Here is a 20415-nt window from a genome sequence, read left to right on the forward strand (position 1 = left end):
TTGGTCCCTAGTATTATTCCACATATAATATTCCCGAACCCAACCTTCTTAGCCTTTGATCTGGATGCGGCAACAAGACCCTCCATCAGAATTTTTGAAGAATCAACCACGTTGCCTTGAAATATATCGCCAAAGACATAAAGATCAGATTCTTGGATGACACTACTGAACGTGCGACCGAACAGGCTGTGACTCAGAAACTTATGCAAATATAGTATAGAGTTGGAATAGAAAGACTTATTATAGGCAAGTTTTGGGTGGAAAGGCCAGATACCGGTGAGCATTCGCCAAATATCAGTGGACGTCATATCTCTTCCATGATGACGTTTGGTAGTATCCTTCAAGGGAAAACCAAACCAAGCATGCAATTCAGGATATCCAAAAGTGAAAGTTTTGCCATCCCGACGAAAACTGAGACGCACCCGACGTTTGTTAACAAAACGCACTGTACAGAAGAACTCTAATATCTAGTCTCCAATTATAGGAAACTTCATATCAACAAATCTGGTCCATCCTAATCGCTCCATGTAGCGACTCATATCATCTTTAATTCCCAACTGATCGTTAAGAAAGTCATCCATGTATAGCATTCCGACAAAGAATGTGTATCGGAGCCTCAAGAAGCGCCTTCCCTCTTCATGATTGAAGATGGGAAAGTTACATCCATAACGCTCTGATATATCAACACGTTTATTGCGTGAAGCAATAACTTTCTTAGATGAAGTGCTTGAGGAAGCCATGATGTTTGGAAAAAAAAAATCTGAACTTAGTGTCTAGAAATGGTAAGAAAATCAGAGATAGTTCTGATAAAGATGAAAAGAAAGTGACAGAAAACTGAACCTCTAGAACCTATTTATAAAATCCTAGGATAAAAAGAGGTGTTGTTTTTGAAATGAAAAGGCATGAAACAAACCTCTTAAAAATGAAAAAACTCAATTTTTCGTTTCTGAAGAGTTGCATCTGCTGGAAAAATGGTTAATTTGGGCATAATTTCCTCGTGTCGCGACCGAGGATGCTGACCCGCGGTCGCGACACGCTGATTTCCCTGCGGAATTCAGTTGTCAAAAACCAAATTTCTGATCCTCTACCGAGAATCCTCATCCTCGGTAAGTTCAGAAATTTTCCTTTCAATTTTTAATCAGAATTCTCAACTGAGAATATGAAATCCTCTACAAGTCCAGAAATTTTCCTGGCTGCTAGTTATACCCAAATTCTCAACTGAGAATTTTAAATTCTCTATAAGTTCAGAAATTTCTTACCTCCTTAAGAATTCTATATATGTGAATTCTCAACTGAGAATTTCAAATTCTCAACTGAGAATCACTGAATTTTCTAATTCTCATGAAATTCCAAAAAATTAATTAAAATCATGACTCGAATATATTTTTCTATATCTGAAATTCTAATAAAATGATATAATCTAAAACAAAATAAAATATAAAAAAATAAATAAAAATAAAAATAAAAAAATAAAAATAAATAAAAACTAACTATTAGAAAAATAAAATGATTTATATGTCAGGAAATCTTGTTACAAAATTAGTTCCTATTTCGGAGATATTTTCGTAATAGATTTTACATCGATTACCATTAACTTTAAAACGATTGCCGTTAGTTTCCTCAAGTTCCAAAGAACCATAGTCGAATGTTTTGACGACTAAATACGGTCCGGCCCATCTGGACTTAAGTTTTTCTGGAAATATACGAAGCCGTGAATTAAATAACAGCACCTTATCTCCAACATTAAAGTGTTTAACTTTGATCTTGGCATCGTGCCATTTTTTCACTTTTTCTTTATAAATCCTTGCATTCTCATATGATAAATGACGTAACTCATCTAACTCATTCAAATTGAGCAAACGTTTCTTTCCTGCTTGTTGTAAATCAAAATTAAGTTTTCTAATAGCCCAATAGGCTTTATGTTCTAATTCAACTGGTAAATGACATGCTTTTCCATATACTAAACGATATGGAGTCATTCCTATTGGTGACTTAAATGCAGTACGGTATGCCCATAGTGTTGGGGTTTAGTGTCCTAAAGACAATAGTTGTAGGATGCAAACTTATTGTAAATGAATTGTTCTTTATATCATTTGTTTTAATAAGATATATGTTTGATAACTATATAAAGGCAAACCCTTTTACAGCACTAAATAAAGTCTAATAAAAGGAAATCCGTAAGTTTGTTTAAAGTGATTATAAAGTGTTCATACAAGCATGAAGTGAGACAAGACTTTATAATAAACTAATAAACTTAAAACCACCCCAAGTCAAGTGAGATGTTTAGGATTGACATATCACTGTTGAGACTTGTATGTAACAATGTCTTCTGTCCGACAGAAAGCTGATCTCACAAGCTTCACATATATAGATATCTGGACAGTTACATAGATCCGATGAAACGTCGTTCATTAGGATTGGGGATCCGATTTGAGATAACAGGATGGGTAGATTCGTCCTTGTCACCTGTTCATCTCATTGGTATTAATAGGTATAAATAATCCTCAGACTCAAAGGAATGTTAATTGGTCATCCTGAATTACTGAATGTGAGACTTTGATCGCGTGGTCCCACGATCCTTAACAGAGATGACTCTGGGGTGTGAACTGCAAAGGTTGGGTGTCACAGGAGGTAATGTCAGGGTAGTTATACATTGGATTGAGCATTTATCACTCCCGACGAATGGGAGATACGTCCAAGGATCGCTTGTGGAAGACTCGACTCTAAATCCTTACAAGGTGATAGCTTAAGAGTAGAAATACAGATTTCACTTAACCTATCTATTTGAGTTGACTCGGCATGTACAAGTAAAACGAACGTCTCGCTATATATGACTTGACATCATCCATAGTCATAAGATTCAGTTCAAGGATGTAGTTGATAAAGGATCGAATTATACTGTAACTAATACGGAAGGGTTAACGGCAGAATCAACCTGTCTTCTTAACGGACTCTGGGGGAATGATTACGGACATGCCGATAACATGCTCTGTTCATCATTCCGTTATGCAAGGATTAAATATAATTCTTGGAGAAATTAATTTAATAGTTGCATACGGCCAGAAGTAGTAAGGACCTAATGGATCACACATAAGACTTGGAAACAAAAGAGAGATGGATCTGATTAATAGATGGAAGCCCAGTTGAGCCCAGTAAGGCCCATGGATAAGGGGGGTCGAAATTATATGTATTAAAGGAAGGGAATTAATTTATTCCACTCTTCCTAATTGGATTAGGATTGTGAAATTAAATTAATTAAGAGATAATCAAGTTAGGGGTTATTAATTGGATTAATGTCCTCCTATTATTATCTAACTAGGTTACTTATTATTATCCTAATTATATTAGATATATAGTAAGATAATAATTAGAAATCATATTCCGAATTGGATTGCTATTAAGTAACCTAATCCTATCTAACTAGGGTTTAGAGACAAGATAATATATATACCCCTTACCTAGTGAATTTCGACACACACTCTAGCCCCACCCCTTGTGATTTTCGAAATCTACTAGCTAGAGAGAGAAAGTGAATTCCATCCCTAAGTTCGTGGACAAGAATTCATTCGGCATTCCATCGATTGATTAATCTAATTCATCCCTCTTTCTCCTTGATCTTGTGTTGGTTAATTAGAGGTAATCTATTTTGGTTACATCTCATAAGGGTTGATTCTAATTTAACCTCACCGTGTTCACGAAAGAAGAAAAACAATCAAAAGGGAGAAATTCGTTTTTCTTCGCCTACATCAGGTCAGTTCACTATTTCGAGGATTTCCGGAGATTGAACCGTCGGATCGTCGCGATATTTGGACAGTAGCTTCTAGACACATTCTTCCACGTTTCCACCGAAGGGATCGTCGTTCGGAGGTCTGGAAGGGCTATTTCGAATAGGGGCAGATTGGTAAACAATTTACATCTCCTTTGAAGTTGTGGGCACTTCGTTTGCAACGGTAGATTGATCATCGAAAGGTATATCTTCTTATCCCTCTTTATATGAAATAACGATTAACGGATCCTATGGTTAAAAGGAAGTAGGCTAAAATTTTTATATTTCCGCTGCTATACCTTAGCCCTATTTCCAACACATAGCGCATGATTGAGTTTTTGTGACCAATCTTTTCTTGATGACGAAACAGTTTTCTCTAGAATCCATTTGAGTTCTCTATTTGAGATCTCCGCTTGACCATTCGACTGAGGATGGTATGGTGTTGACACGCGGTGGCGTACTCCATATTTTTTCATAAGCATATCGAAATTTCGATTTATGAAATGGGTACCGCCATCACTAACAACGTATCTAGGACAACCGAATCTACAAAATATATCGTCAAGAAAAGTAATAACTACTTTAGAATCATTCGTAGGGGTTGCAATTGCTTCAACCCACTTCGAAACATAATCAACGGCTACTAATATGTAAGTTTTACCATTGGAAGGCGGAAAAGGTCCCATGAAATCAATTCCCCACATGTCGAAGATTTCAACTTCCAACACGTTTGTGAGGGGCATCTCATCTTTCCTTCCTAAATTTCCCGTTCTTTGGCATTTATCACAACGAGTAATAAATGAACCAACGTCCTTAAACATTGTAGGCCAAAAGAAACCACATTCTAATATTTTAGCTACCGTTTTATTAACTCCATTATGTCCTCCATACAAGCTGGAATGACATTCTGTTATTATAGATTCATATTCATTTTCTCCAATACATCTCCTAATTATCCCGTCACCACATGATTTGAATAGAAAGGGATCTTCCCAAAAATATTGTTTAATATCGAAGAAAAATGTCTTCCTCTGTTGGGGAGATAATCCTTCCGGAACGATATCGGTTGCAAGATAATTAGCAAAATCTGCATACCATGGTGACATGATACTTTCTACTTGATAGAGATGTTCATCGGGGAAATCATCTCGTATACCGACAGTTTCACCTGTAGGACCGTTTTCATCTTCTAGTCTCGATAGATGATCGGCGACAAGGTTTTCTACTCCATTTTTATCTCTAATTTCTATATCAAATTCTTGTAACAACAAAACCCATCTAATCAGACGCGGTTTTGCATCTTTCTTAGCAAACAGATAATGTAAAGCTGCGTGATCTGTATAAACAATAACTTTAGATCCTAACAAGTATGACCTAAACTTATCACATGCAAATACTACGGCTAACATCTCTTTTTCTGTTGTTGTGTAATTTAATTGTGCACCGGACAATGTATGACTTGCATAATAAATAACATGTAATTTTTTATCCTTTCTTTGACCTAAAACACATCCTACTGCTAGGTCACTTGCATCACACATGATTTCAAAAGGCAAATCCCAATCGGGTTTAGCAATTATGGGCGCACTGACTAAGGCTGTTTTCAATGTTTCAAAAGCTTTAATACAATCTTCATTAAAGTCGAAGGTTGAATCCTTCATAAGTAAATTAGTAAGTGGTTTGGAAATCACAGAAAAGTTTTTTATAAATCGTCTGTAAAAACCTGCATGTCCTAGAAATGATCTTACTCCCTTGACAGTTGTTGGTGGGGGTAATTTTTCTATTATTGAAGTCTTTGCTCTATCCACTTCTAATCCTTTTTCAGATATTTTATGACCTAAAACAATTCCTTCGTCGACCATGAAATGACATTTTTCCCAATTTAATACCAAATTCGTTTCTTCGCATCTAGAAAGAACTCTATCTAAGTTTTTTAAACATGCATCAAAAGAATCTCCATAAACTGAAAAATCATCCATAAATACTTCCATGATATCTTCGATGAAATCATTAAAAATTGCAGTCATGCAACGTTGAAAATTTGCTGGTGCATTACATAAACCAAAAGGCATTCTTCTATATGCAAATGTTCCATAAGGACATGTGAAGGTTGTTTTATCTTGGTCATCCGGGTAAATATATATTTGAAAGAATCCGGAATAACCATCAAGAAAACAATAAAATGCATGACCGGCTATCCTTTCGATCATTTGATCGATGAAAGGTAAAGGAAAATGATCTTTCCTAGTTGCCTTATTTAGGTTCCTATAATCTATACAAACCCTCCAACCGGTGGTGGTTCGCGTAGGTATTAATTCACCTTCATCATTCCTTACTACAGTTATACCTCCCTTTTTGGGTACACAATGGATTGGACTAACCCATTCACTATCCGAAATAGGATAAATGATTCCATTGTCTAAAAGTTTAGTAATCTCATTTTTGACTACTTCTTTCATGTTCGGATTTAAACGTCTTTGTCTATCCGCTTTAGGTGGCTTATCTTCTTCTAAGTGAATCCTATGCATTACAATACTAGGATTAATTCCTTTTAAATCTGAAATCTGCCATCCCATACTTCCTATTCTATTTCTAACAACTTCTTTCAATTTTTCTTCTTGATTTTCTGTTAATTTGTTAGAGATGATTATAGGTAGAGTGTCACTTCCGCCTAGGAAAGTGTATCTCAGATGGTTTGGTAGTTCTTTAAGTTCTAATTTAGGTGGAACTATTACTGAAGGCGGAACTGGTCCATCTTCTCGAATCAAAGGCTCTGGGTCCTTATCTTCTAATTCTTCGCCCATTACAGGTTCTATTATTTCTTCTCTTTGAACAATGTCATTAACACATTCTTCAATTAAATCAAGCTTCATACAAGCGAAATCCTCCATAGGATATTTCATCGCTTGATTCATATCGAACTCGATCTTATCGTCACCTATTCGTAAAACTACTTTTCCTTCCGACACATCAACTAGAGCACGTCCCGTGTTCATGAATGGTCTACCAAATATTAGCGGACAATTAGCATCATAAGCAAAATCTAAGATAACAAAATCAGTAGGAAAAATAAATTTGTCAACTTTTACTAAAACGTCTTCAATTATACCATATGGTCTTTTAGTGGATTGATCCGCTAATTGCAAAACCATATTGGTATGTTTGATGTCTTCTTCTAATCCTAATTTCTCAAAAATAGACAATGGCATCAAGTTTATACTAGCTCCTAAATCGCAAAGACAACTTGGGAATTCCATATTTTCCAAAGTACACGGAATGGTAAAGCATCCGGGATCTTTGAGTTTAGTAGGTAATTTGCTTGATACTATCGAACTACAATCTTCAGAAAGTGAAATGGATGAAATTCCTTCCCAACTAATCTTTTTTGAAATTAAATCTTTCAAGAATTTTCCATAATTAGGAATTTGCGTAATTGCATCCATGAATGTTAAATTTATATGCAAATTTTTAAGTTTGTCTAAAAATGATAAAAGTTGTTTATCATGGTGCTTATTTCGGACCCTGTGTGGAAAAGGTGGCTTTGGTACAAAAGGTTTTGGATTAGAGTCACCTGGCGTATCTTTTTGTTTTAACGTATCTTCTTTGGATTTTGGTAAATCATTTCCAGGTAAAGTTGAATTTCCGGGCATTTTCGGACCTAAGTAGTTTTTCCCCGAACGAAGAGTGATAGCCTTAACATGCTCTTTCGGATTTTCTTCCGTTTGGCTGGGAAGACTTCCCTCTTTGCGGGATGGAATTGATTTAGCAAGTTGTCCAATTTGAACCTCCAAATTATGGATGCTAGATGATTGGTTTTTGATAAGCTGATCGAATTTATTTTCGATCCGTTTAAAACCATCGTCTTGATTACTTACCTTTCCATTCATAGCATCTATAAATTTGTCGATTTTTGAAGATAAAGTGCTAATCGTATCTCTTGATTGATTTTGATAATTATTTATACGATATGATTAGCATTTGCATTATTATTATTATTACCATCTTTCTAGTTAAAGTTAGGATGATTTCTCCATCCAGGATTATAAGTATTAGAATAAGGATTAGTAGTTTGGTTTTGTCCTTGGACAAAATTTACCTGTTCTATCTCATTCATACCTTCGTAGTCAATGTCTCTCTGGATCGGATCATTAGGATCGCATGGTGCCATAAATTTATCAATTTTGTGCGATAAGGCAGAAAATTAGGCTTGTAACATTGCTACAGGATCAAGATTCATTATACCTTTAACCGATGATGTACATGAGGATGATGTTTTCGCCGTTGGTATATGTCCACGCTCTGCGGGCCACATACTGCTGTTGATTGCCATTTCCTCCAAAAGTTCTCTTGCTTGGGCGGACGTCTTCTTCATAAATAACCCTCCAGACATAGCATCTAATGAACCTCTAGTCGTAGGATTTAATCCATTATAGAATGTCTGCATTAAAAGTGCATCTGGCAATTGGTGGTGTGGGCATAAACGTTGAAGTTCTTTAAAACGTTCCCAAGCTTCATAAAGAGTTTCATTATCATTTTGTGTAAAAGATGTCAACTCTTTGATGACTCTTGCGGTTTTTGCTAAGGGAAAATATTTTTGTAAAAATGCTTGGGCTAATTGGTCCCAAGTTTCAAATGTTGCAGCAGGCATAGAAGTTAACCAAATTTTTGCCTTATCCTTCAAAGTGAAAGGAAAGAGGCGAAGTTTGATTGCTTCGGCTGTTACATCGGTAATTTTAAAAGTGTCACAAATTTCTAAGAAATTTGTCAAATGTGCATTAGGGTTTTCGTTAGGCAATCCGTAAAACGTTACGTTGTTTTGCAACATATTAAGCAAAGCAGGCTCAATTTCAAATTGATTTGCGTTTATACGGGGTCTAACTACACTATTAGTTACACCGGCCATTCCTAGCCTAGCATAATCCATAAGTGTCGGTGGATCGGCCATGATTTCTGGCTGGAGTACTTTGGTTTTTAAGGGTGTTTTGTCTTTATTTTTGTTGTTTTTCTTAAGTGTTCTTTCAATTTCTGGATCAAAAGGATCTGGTGGCGTGCCCGAATTTCGCGAACTGCGCATGAACTTGAAATTGTTACACGAGCCAAACTACCTTCAAAACAAAATTGAAAACAAAATGTGTTATATAAACTGAAAAATAAATAAAATATAAAAATTGTATAAAAATAATGTATAAACCTATATTCGAAAATAAAATACAAAAAATAAAAATTTGTCAAAAATTTTGGCGTATCCCCGGCAACGGCGCCAAAAACTTGTTGAGCGATTTCCGCAAGTGCACGGTTTCGCTTGTAGTAATAAAAATATCGATCCCACAGGGATACGTTTTTTAACGAAAAAACTTATTTTTGAATTATTAATTTCGAACTTGTTGGATTTATTATTAAATGTAAATGAAAAGTGAAAATTGGATTAATTGAATTTAGGAAATTTATTTGATTGAATTTGTGAACTTTGAGTATTTGAAAATGCTGGAATAAGATTATGTATTTAGAATAAATCGATTGTTAGAAAGATCATCTGATTTTAAGGATGAATTTTACAAAACAGGAACATTTAGAACTTATTAGAAAAATGAATGAATTTGTTCATTTGCATTAAGCAAAGAAAACAACTTAAACTTTGTATCGATTATGATGATGAAATAAATGACGGAACCTCTAATTAATTGGCTTTGAACGCGACAAAACTCTTTCGGGATAGTTGCCCTTACTCAAATTAAAACTCTTTCGAGATGATAATTTGCCTAAGTGTTCAACAAAGTTTCCTTGTAATGATTTTGAATTCAAGTGCATATTAATGAAAACACCAGCCTCACTTATATTGGATTGGTTACCATAAGTGCTGCATAACGATTTGTCGAATAGAACGGACTTTATTAGATGAAATATAAATTGATACAAGTTTACAGAGAATAAGGAGCATCGAGTTCTTCGAGGGCGTGCAAGTGAAGGGCTTGATCGGTTCCGCTTCCTTGGGTTTCCTAGGAGGTTGTCAGGCTCGGGGGCGAACACTTTACTCAATCTTCTCGTTGTAACTTCGTAATAGGGATTCGGTCGGCCACTACCATGATGCAAACTAAAACTGGAACAATGTCTAAACGCTACTGAGTTGTAATTAAACTATAAACAATATGTGTACCTCATCTTGTTTTGTACAGAATCTAATTTCTAACTCTCGAAATGTTTTTACTTAGAACTTCGACATAAGTTCTACGCTCTGATTTCTATATCTATATTATAGCATTTCATTACACTTTTTCTCAACATCAACTCTTTATTTATAGATGTTGAAGGGTTGTGTTTGAAGTGATGTATCCGTTGGTTAAGAGTCGTGTCCGTTGTGAAAGGACGTCTTTATCCACTTGAACGAACGCGTTTCTTAGATTTTCAGCATGTGTTAAATGCTCTTGGTGAATTTCTGCACTTACCGAGGATAGTAATCCGCGGCCGTGAATGACGTGGCACTGAGCTGAGCGACGGACGAAGGGGAGAAAAGGTTATACCACGCGTGTCGCGGCCGCGGGTCTGGGATCCACTGTCGCGGCCCGGCAGGTTTTCTTACTTCATGCTTTCGTTCGTGTCCTCGACTTGGCGCTTTCGATTTACGTCGTCTTTGACTCCTTTTGTAGGGTTTTTCTTCTGTTTTAGATCCTTTTTCGTTCCTATTTGGATTTTACCAAATATTCAAGTACCTTGCAAGAAAGAAAGATATTCGAAAGTAAAAGTAATCTAAACAGATATAAATAACACAAATTCGTAATAAAAATGATGTAAATGTTAATGATATTTTAGGTATATTTTGGGCTTAACATTAGGGTCAATGTCCGGTCTAGGACACATTAATAGAGAACTAGCTAATCCATCCCCCAGAGTCAATGGAGTGTGGCATGTCTTGTTCACTCTACCAAAACTAGCTTCATTTTGAAATGAACTACTCTTTACCACCGAGTCGAGGGCTTGACAAGTCATTACACTCCCTTTTGGTACCGGTTCTTGGTTGGACAAACAATCAATGTGGCTTTGTTCCCCCTACTAAAAGAACTCCTCAAAGGTGTAAGAACATACTTGACTCCATCCTTGAATATGGTGTGAGTGTTAATTCTTCCTGCATACATGGCACTTAGATCGAATTGCCAAAGCCTCCCTATGAGCAAATGGTACATGTCCATCTCAACCATATCACACATACCCTTATCTTGGTAAGTGATGCGCCTCAGAGCAGCGCTCGATTGAGACTCACTAAGGGATAAGTGTACCCTGTCGTTATCAAGTAATCATCTGGACAAGTCCAGGTATCGAATCCACAGGATTTACTCCTGTAAGTATCGAGCTACTCGGTTTCTAGTGTTATCTAGGCTTTGGGGGGTTTGAGATTGAGTTTGTTTTTAGATTAATCTACTCCTAATTAAGTTATTCTAGTCCTCAGTGATCTTTTACCAATGCAACTACCCTGAGAAAGCATGATGATACGATAATATATAATTCAACCTAATTTTCTAATCAATTGATAACCTAATCTTAGTCGTTTTTGCCTAAGGCGATTGACCCTACTTTTCCTTCTGTGGTTCCAAGCACGCGATTCCCTTGTAAGGTCGATACTAGCTCTAAAGCTCAAAAATTTGGGCTTAATCTTCTATAGGGTTGTCAATCCTATAGGCTCTGACTAGGTCAGATTCAGCTTGCAATGTGTGCCAAGTGTTTGTTTAGATTTATGAATGAGTTAAACCAATTAAGCAAAGCGTAAGACAAAGATTAAAAGATAGAACAATCAATTGAACAAAACAGAAAATTGAATTAACATTAAAGATGGAGAAATTGTTTGTCACGACGATACAATTAGCCTAAGATTCCTAGACTGGATCAGAGATAAACAGAATGTAAAAGAGAAGAAATCCCTTTCAGGGAACCTGTCGACCAGTGCAGTCGTCTTCTTAGGACTTGAAGGTTGGATCCTTAAATAATCCTCGAGGGAAGCGGAGCTTGAAGCTTCTTTAATGGTGGATGGAAGGAGAGAGAGAGGATTTTTCAAGGGTGGAGGCTAGGGTTTTCACAAAGGATAAAAGATAATTTACAAATGTTACAAAGTTCTATTTATAGTTGTAGTTCGAAGCCTAAACCTAATTGGATTTGTTTCCTGTTACAGGTGGAGAAGTCGGGGGCAAAACGTGGAGTCGTGGGGCCGGGAATCAGTCAAAAGACTGATTCCCAAGGCGCAGCCAGCTCGCCGAGCTGGCCCCTGAGGGTCAGCTCATCGCACTGGCAGTGCCAGCTCACCGAGTTGGCCTATAATGGCCAGTTCGATGAGCAACAAACGCCCAAACGCACCGAGCGACTGCCGGGGGACCCCGAGACGCGATTTTTTCCCGAAATTGTTCATGTTTTGACTTGCACACACACTGAAACTCCAAACGACGTTAGTTTAAAGGCTAAATTGACCCACCGATCACTAGATTTGAGTAAAAACTCCATTTGGTGCGACTATTGGTGGATCATTTAGCCATAATAAATAATTGAAAGTTATCATACGTGCTATTTTGGCAGTATTTGCCCAAAAACAATCAGAAAACAACCTCAAACTACAAAAGTAAATAAAACATATACAAAACCTAACTAATACGCATACATGCATAAAAATACGAGAATTGCTCGCTTATTGAAGGAAAATTCAACTAAACCGTCCTAAAAACCATACGTAAAGATAGGGTTTTTTGACCCCTATCAGTAAGCTCCAAGGGAGATAGGAACGTTACACTAGTCAGTGACATTAAGTTTCTCCCCATCTTTAATCCAACCAACTCGATACAGGTGCAGGTGTGGTTCGGGTATCAAGCCGAACTTGCTTAAGACGGCTCTACTAAGGATGTTCTCTTGAATTCCCCTATCAATGATTACTTCACATTTCATCCCAAGGATTAAACATCAAGTTCTAAACAATTCGTGTCTCAGGTTATGCTCTTGCTCACTCGACATTAGCACTCTCTTCACCACATGAACGACTCGTTCATCCTCGGAGGAACAACTCTCAATGGGTTCATAATACACCCCATCATCATCTTCCTCTTCACCTCTATGTACTATCATGTTGGCAATCCTTTACTTTGGGAATTCATTGGACCTATGACCCGACTCGTTACATCGAAAACACTTGAAAAGTGTCTGTTTGGCATATGGGTTGTTGTTCCTAGGTGGATATCGTACTCCCCTACCTTGCTTTCCATCCCCAACGGGAATCCTCTTAGTATTAAGCCTTTTAGTCCCACTAGTACTTGCATTTTTATTCCCATTATCTATTTACTCTAAGTGTTCCCGAGTGGAGGTTTCGAAGTCCCCACCCATCCTCCTAGAGTGCTCTTGACTCCTTACGCTCGATAGGGACTCCACCTTTAATACCAAGTTCCAAGCATCTTGCACTCAGATCACCATTTGCATGCTAATCCTATCTTGGATGTTATATCTCAACCCTTCAAGATACCTTGAAGTCTTTTGACTTTCAGTTTTCGACAAGTTTGCCCTTGCGGAAAGTCACAAGAATTCCAAGGTATATTGGTGGATGCTCCTAGTTCCTTGTGAACACCCACGATATGAATTGTAAATATATTGCTCATAGTTCAACGGTAGAAACTAGTCCTTCAACATCAACTTCATCTGAAGCCAGGATCTAATCGGCTCCATTCCCCTCTTCTTATTTCTTCCCTCACTTGATCCCACCAAACCGAAGCTCCTTTATTTAATAAATATGCTACTAATCGGACTTTCCGCTCATCCGGCATACCGACATATTCAAAGAACCTCTCCACCTCAGACAACCAATCTAGGAAACCCTCTATATCTAACTCACCCTCGAATAAAGGCAAGTTAATTTTAAGCTTGAAGGAATCATCTCGATCGAAAGTCCTAACATATCCTCTCATACATGTTCATCATCAAATACGGGTTCCCCCCATCAATATCCACATGTCTATTACCAACTATACCAACATTACCAACATTTTCAACATTCTTTCCACGTTTAACATGCCCAACATCATCAAAATCATCATTATCACTATCTTCAGTATGAACAATAACATAGTTCGGTCTCCTTATCTCCTAAGCTTTAGGGCCAACTTGATGTGGTTGTTGTGGTGCTATATTCCGCCTTGGTGGTGGTAAAGTGGTGGTGTGGGTTGCCTTTGGGGTTGAATTATAGGAATATACTCTTGCCTCCAGTTAGGACCTTTAGCGGGTTGTTGAATCATATCCTGCACTTCTAGCTTGAAGTTTTCCATTATGGCTCTCATCTTCTTCATTTGTTCTTTCAAATGCCTTCTACTCTCAGATAATCAGATTTGCTCTCATAGCATCTTTAACATCTTACTCTTGAAATCTTCTAACTTTTTATCCACCACTTCCATGGTTTCTTAAGGTAGACTAGGTTGAACCATTGACAAAATAAGTCTCGGGTTAGGAAAACGATTGACTCTGATACCAACTAATACAGATAAAAGACGATAGTGTTGATTTTGATCTTAAATCAACGAAAAAATTTCTTTACTAACTAAACTAGAAGGAGTTAATCCCAAATAGTGGTATAAAACCTTGCTCTTAAAGAGAATTTGTATTTGATTGATGAAAAGAGGATCATCCTTACAAAGTTTAGGGTTTAAATGTCTTCCCTAAAACAAAGGCAAAAGACAAGAAATCCCTCACTAGGGTTACAACTCATAACTAACTAAATAAAGGTAAACTAGGGTAGAAAGGATAAATGGCAAAGAAGTAAATAAGCTTTGATGGCAAAACATTAATTATAGAGTAGCAAAACAATAAATAGAATAAAGCAGGATTATGGCAGATTTTTCTCCTTGGCAAGGAAGCAATCCCACACGGTGTGTGGTCTTTCTGACACGTCGTGTGGCTGAAAAACTCAGGCAGCTCGCACGGCCGCAAAGGTCATCTTCGATGGCCTCTCCAAATAGATCGCACATCGTGTGAGGAAAGTCACAAGTCGTTTCAGGAGCTTCAAAAAGCCATCCACATGCCGTGTGGTCCTCTAACACGCCATGCGGATCAATTTATATGCCCTCCTTCATTCCGTACTGGACTCACACGGCATATGGCTAATGTTACACGCCGTGTGAGACCTCCATCAGTCTCGGCTTAGATTCTTAGAGGAGAAGCCCGCTTCATATATATATATATATAGAGAGAGGAAATTTCACCATTTTAAATGATAAAGACAAAATTGTTCCTAGCTATAAACATTAAAGGTATTTTTGCACCTCATCAAAAAAATATATTGATATCACGTCGATTTCTTTACACCGAATAATGTCCCTGTGGGATGCCGTTGTGCTCGACTGGGGGCACTCTGATGCTTAAGTCAGTAATTTCCTAAATGAGGATAATCTGTAATCACAAAGGAAAGCTAGAATAATGTGTACCTTTTGACACCTTAAGACAGGGGTATTTATATAAAATTAAGTAATAACTGTAATGGCTCCCCTTTATTGAAGTGTAATGCTGCTTTAATGCAATTTAACTCTGATCACTTTACTCTCAGGCTGTTACTGTCTTTAAGGAATCATTAATGCTTATTAATGATGGTGGTTCCGTTGTTTAACGGTTCAGTGTCATGTTTGGCGGATCGGGTAATGGCGTACCTTCCTATATGGTGGACCCAAGATAACCAAGGGTGTATCACTGTTATGGGTATCATTCATTCGCCCTTATGCCAGGCGGGCGTCGGATATCCTGAGCTGGCGAATCTCTCGCGGCTTTTCCTCCTTTTAGTCCTTTTTCCAGGGAATATTCCCAGCAAAGTCCTAAAGATAACATTGCGGATGTTATCATATATATATATATATATCGATAAAATAGGTTATACTAACTAACACCCTATATAAGCACATTATATTAGCTAACTTATAATAAATTAAGTATATTTAATTCATGTTCATTTTTTTATTATTATGATAGAAAAAAAATCATATTAAGCCTCAGATTTTTATAACTTTTATTGATTAAACTCCTCTTTATAATTTTTATTGATTAAACCCTTAATTTATAATTTTCACGTACATTTAGTCATTCACTAACGGTTTACTTAACGGAACTGCTAGTGAGAAGCTTAATATGTGAAACTAAAGTTCGGGAGTTTAATCTGAAAAAATAAATGATAAACAACTTGATCTTTAAAACTAAAAAAAAAAATCAAGGGTTTAATTATGTGTTTAGCTTACATAATCATGGGTTCGAATCACATCCGGATGGGATGAGAATTTTCCTTTCTTCTTAAAAAAAAATTGAAGGTAGGAGCAACTTTGATATTTAGTATTATGGTGGACTCGTAATTAGCTTAAATACAAGTGTCAATTTTAAGACGCATTCTTTTTTTTTCAACAAAGATCATCATATATAAAACCCAAGTAAAAACAATTACACAGAAAACATACTACTACTTAGGAACCAAGTAGTAGCAGCCAAATCATCAGAACATAAAACATCAGAAACGAGGGCTTTTGTAGCTAAACTATGAGCTGCCCAATTACAATCTCTTCCAGCAAAGGAAAAAGAAATAGAATGAAAGCATTTTGAAAGAAGCAAAATGTCATCAATAATCACTCTAATATCCGCATTGTTGTTTGATGCAGAATTGTTGATAGCATTAATCACAACCAAGGAATCACCTTCAAAAACAGCAAACGGGATCCCTTTTTCAATTCCAAAAAGAACACCATCTCTCATTGCCAGAGCTTCAGAGACAAGACTAGACTGTGAGGGAAAGTAGCGTTTACAACGACAACCAAGAACCGAGCCATTATGATCTCTAGCAATAATCCCACCACCACCAGTAGAAGTGTGACTAGCAAAACTCCCATCAACATTAATCTTAACCCATCCAGAACGAGGTTTGGACCAAGAAAGAAATTGTTGAGGACGAGTTTGGCCCGAAGGGGGTGATACTACTACTTTGGAAGCAGAAGCATAATTCCCCCATTCCGAGCACAAAAAGAGCGCCTTCTCAACAATTTATGTCGTGTTCCAAAGCTTTTGATTAAAAACCAAGTCATTTCTAGCTTTCCAAATTTCCCACAAAATAAAACATGCCAAGGAAGTAGAATTCTCAACAAGAGGAAAAGAATCCAAACCAAGAAGGAGATTAATCCAAAGCAAATTGCATGAATTACCGGGAAGAGCATCAGACCTGAGCATTAAGGGAGAGATGAGTCAAACTGATTTAGCCATTGGACATTTAAAGAAGAGATGGGTTGCATCCTCAGTTGAAGAGCAGAAACAGCAAACATTTGACATACCAATACTTCTTGAGATAAGATTGTCCACAGTAGGTAAACGATTAGAGATAAGACGCCATAAGAAAATCTTAACTTTATTTGGAACATCAATAGTCCAAACCCTTTTCCATTGTGAGTCAGAAAGAGAAGCAGTAGAAAAACCAGAATTGTTGGAGGCGCTTCGAAGGAAGATTTGAGCTGCACGATAGCCCGACTTAACCAAAAACTCACCTGATTTTGAGAAATCCCAGAGAAGGTAACCAGCAGCATTGGTGAGGCTAATAGGGATTCCCAAAACACCATTAACATCATCAGGATGGCACCAATTTCGCACAAGGGACTCATCCCAACAGCCAGATTGAGCATTAATAAGCTCATGAACTCGAAGGAGAGGAGGAGACTCATCACTTTTTGCTCTCACTTTGAAGGCAGGGGTAGAAGGTACCCAAGGATCCTGAAAACAGTAAATAGAATGACCATTACCAACCTGCCATCTGAGACCCAGTTTCAGAACTGGAATTCCATGAAGTATGCTTCTCCAGCCCCAAGATGGATTAGAGCCCGGCTGAGCATCAAGAAAATCATTGAAAGGAAAATATTTGGCCCTGAGCAGAGAAGACAAAAGAGAATTGGGATGTTTAATGATTCGCCAACCTTGCTTTGCAAGCAGGGACAGATTAAAAGCTCTCAAGTCTCTGAAGCCAAGACCACCTTCTAATTTATTTTTGCACATATCCTTCCATGAAAACCAATGGATTTTCCGTTTATCCATATCCTCACCCCACCAGAATTTGGTGATGATCTTGTTAATTTCTTTACAGACAGAATCTGGCAGTTTGAAGCAAGACATAGAGAAGATAGGAATGGCAGTTGCAACGGCCTTGACAAGAACTTCTTTCCCCGCAAGGCTTAATAACTTCCCTTTCCAGCCCGCTAGTCGTTTCGACACACGCTCTTTGAGTTCCCTAAACACCTGAACCTTAGAGCGAGAGAAGACAGCAGGAAGGCCCAGGTACTTGTCTTGTCCGCCCAAGTTTGGAACTCCAAAAAGAGCAGCTAACCGGTGACGCTCACTAGAAGGAGTGTTCCTGCTAAAAAAAAATAGATGATTTATCCAAATTGATCTTTTGTCCACTTCCTGCGCAAAAAGCAATAAGAGCATTTTTAATACTCCTAATGTCATTATCAGTAGCTTTGCAGAAAAGAATGGCATCATCTGCAAACAACAAATGTGAGATAGAGAGGGCACGTCTGCAAATCTTAGCAGCAGTGAATTTACCCTCAGATTCAGCCCGAAGAAGAAGTTGAGTTAGACATTTAGAGCATAAAATAAATAAGTATGGAGATAAGGGATCCCCCTGTCTAAGACCCCGACTAGGAGACACCGAGCCAACCACTTCACCATTGATTTTGAAGGAGTAGGATACAGTTGAAACACATTCCATAATCCAAGCAATCCATAATTCATGAAAGCCAAATTTACTTAGAATGTGTTTAAGAAAACTCCACTCGAGCCTATCATAGGCTTTGCTCATATCAAGCTTGATAGCAGCTTCCCAAGAACCGTGTCTCTTGTTTTTAAGATAGTGCATAACTTCATGAGCAATAAGGATATTATCTGCAATGTTCCGCTGCTTTAAAAATGCACTCTGATTTTCACTGATACTACTACTATTAGAAAGGTACACAATGTCCATCACAATTCAATTTTATCTTCGGAAAGGCAACCAAAGCAAATCCATTTTTTATCAAGAAAATATCAAAGTCTACAAGTAACTTGGGCTCCACCTAAATTGACCAATAGGAACACAAACCTTTAAAGTCTTTTTTCATGGGAATTTATCAAAATAAGATGAAACGTAAATTGATACTGTGAGATGATCTTAGGTTCTGTTATTTTGACTTTACTCAAATTAAGTAAATTGAATTGAATGATACTAAATCGAACTAAATTAAATTCCACTGAAACTAAAATAATAATATAATCCTTTAAAAATATCAATAACTAAAATAAAAAAGTAATAATAATAAATTATTATTATTATTATTATTATAAATAATTATAATTATAATAAGTAATGATAAAATTACTGAATGAACTGATTACTAAACTGAACTGAAATTACTAATACTGAAATTAAGTGACAAAGAACAGGATCTCAGCAACTTACATGATATCATCTTTGTAAATTTTATTTTTATTTTTCAATTCATTTTTAAACATTTTATTTATATAATTATTTAATTATTTAATAATTAATCATGAAACTCGTTAATATTTTAATACCAAATATTATTTTAAGAAATTAATTTTTTAATTTATTATCTAATAATTTATTGGCTTAATTAAAAAAACTAAATTAAAAAATTATTATAAAAAATAATTATGAAAATTAAAGGAAACACGATTTTTTATTTATAAAAACAAATTATATAAAACATTATAATAAAATTTACCATATTAATCATCATTTTAATCTTTTTCATAGCGGTTCCGGATCTCTTCAACTAAATTTTTATTCATTGATTTATTACGAATTCGTACAATTCGAATATGCATGTCATATGTATGATGTCAAGTTTCAAAAATTTCAACTATGGTTATATTGAAGCTTACTTCATCATCACTATAATCAAAATTATTACTCCCTCCGGTCCATATTATTTGTCACATTTGACAAAAACACACATATTAAGAAAATGATTAGTTTGCATTAAATTTATGTAAAATGGACTAGAATACCCTTACTAATTAAGCATCTGAAATTGAAACCATATCCTGCCATAAAGAGAGACCCTTGGACTATTTTTATCTTTAACAATGAAAAATGATTAAATGCTGCCATTTGTTTGCACATTTTTAGAGGAGTCATTTAAAAACTGAATTCTCAAATTATGGAGAGCATTTTCACACGTATGTTTACTTGTTTAGTAAGTATGCCAAAATACAATCACTCCAAAAAAAATTCATGAAGATTCATTTTTATTTTTCAAATTTTCAACAAAATGTTCATTCTTCCGCCAAAGTTTCCCACCAAAATTTTCATTCCCACCAAAATTTTTATTCTAAAATTATGAAATATTGGTGCCTATATAAGAACTAGTCCAGCCAAAAAAATCATTATGGACACAAGAAAAAATCACGAAATGCCTATATAGAAATTGATAACTTTAACCCTTCATATTCCTACGTTTTTCTATGTCTAAAATTAAAGATATTGTTCTTGAAATACTACCCAAAAAGCTGAATGAGTTATGTTGGAGTAATTAGTGCTTAAACCATTATTAGGGGTAAAATAGGAAAAATTCATATAGAAAACCTAAACTGACAAATAATATGGAACAAGAAATTTTTTCTCTCAC

At 36.3% G+C, this 20415-nt stretch overlaps 1 non-coding gene across 1 annotated transcript; it reads left to right on the forward strand.

Annotated features, from left to right (window-relative positions):
• The first annotated feature begins 8226 nt into the window (after positions 1-8226).
• Positions 8227-8333, forward strand: LOC136201836 (small nucleolar RNA R71). The gene has a single exon (XR_010674175.1). It is a non-coding gene; the product is annotated as a small nucleolar RNA R71 (small nucleolar RNA).
• The last annotated feature ends 12082 nt before the right edge of the window (positions 8334-20415 follow it).

Source organism: Euphorbia lathyris, chromosome 7, assembly GCF_963576675.1.
Source record: "Euphorbia lathyris chromosome 7, ddEupLath1.1, whole genome shotgun sequence".
NCBI classification, from domain to species: Eukaryota; Viridiplantae; Streptophyta; class Magnoliopsida; order Malpighiales; family Euphorbiaceae; genus Euphorbia; species Euphorbia lathyris.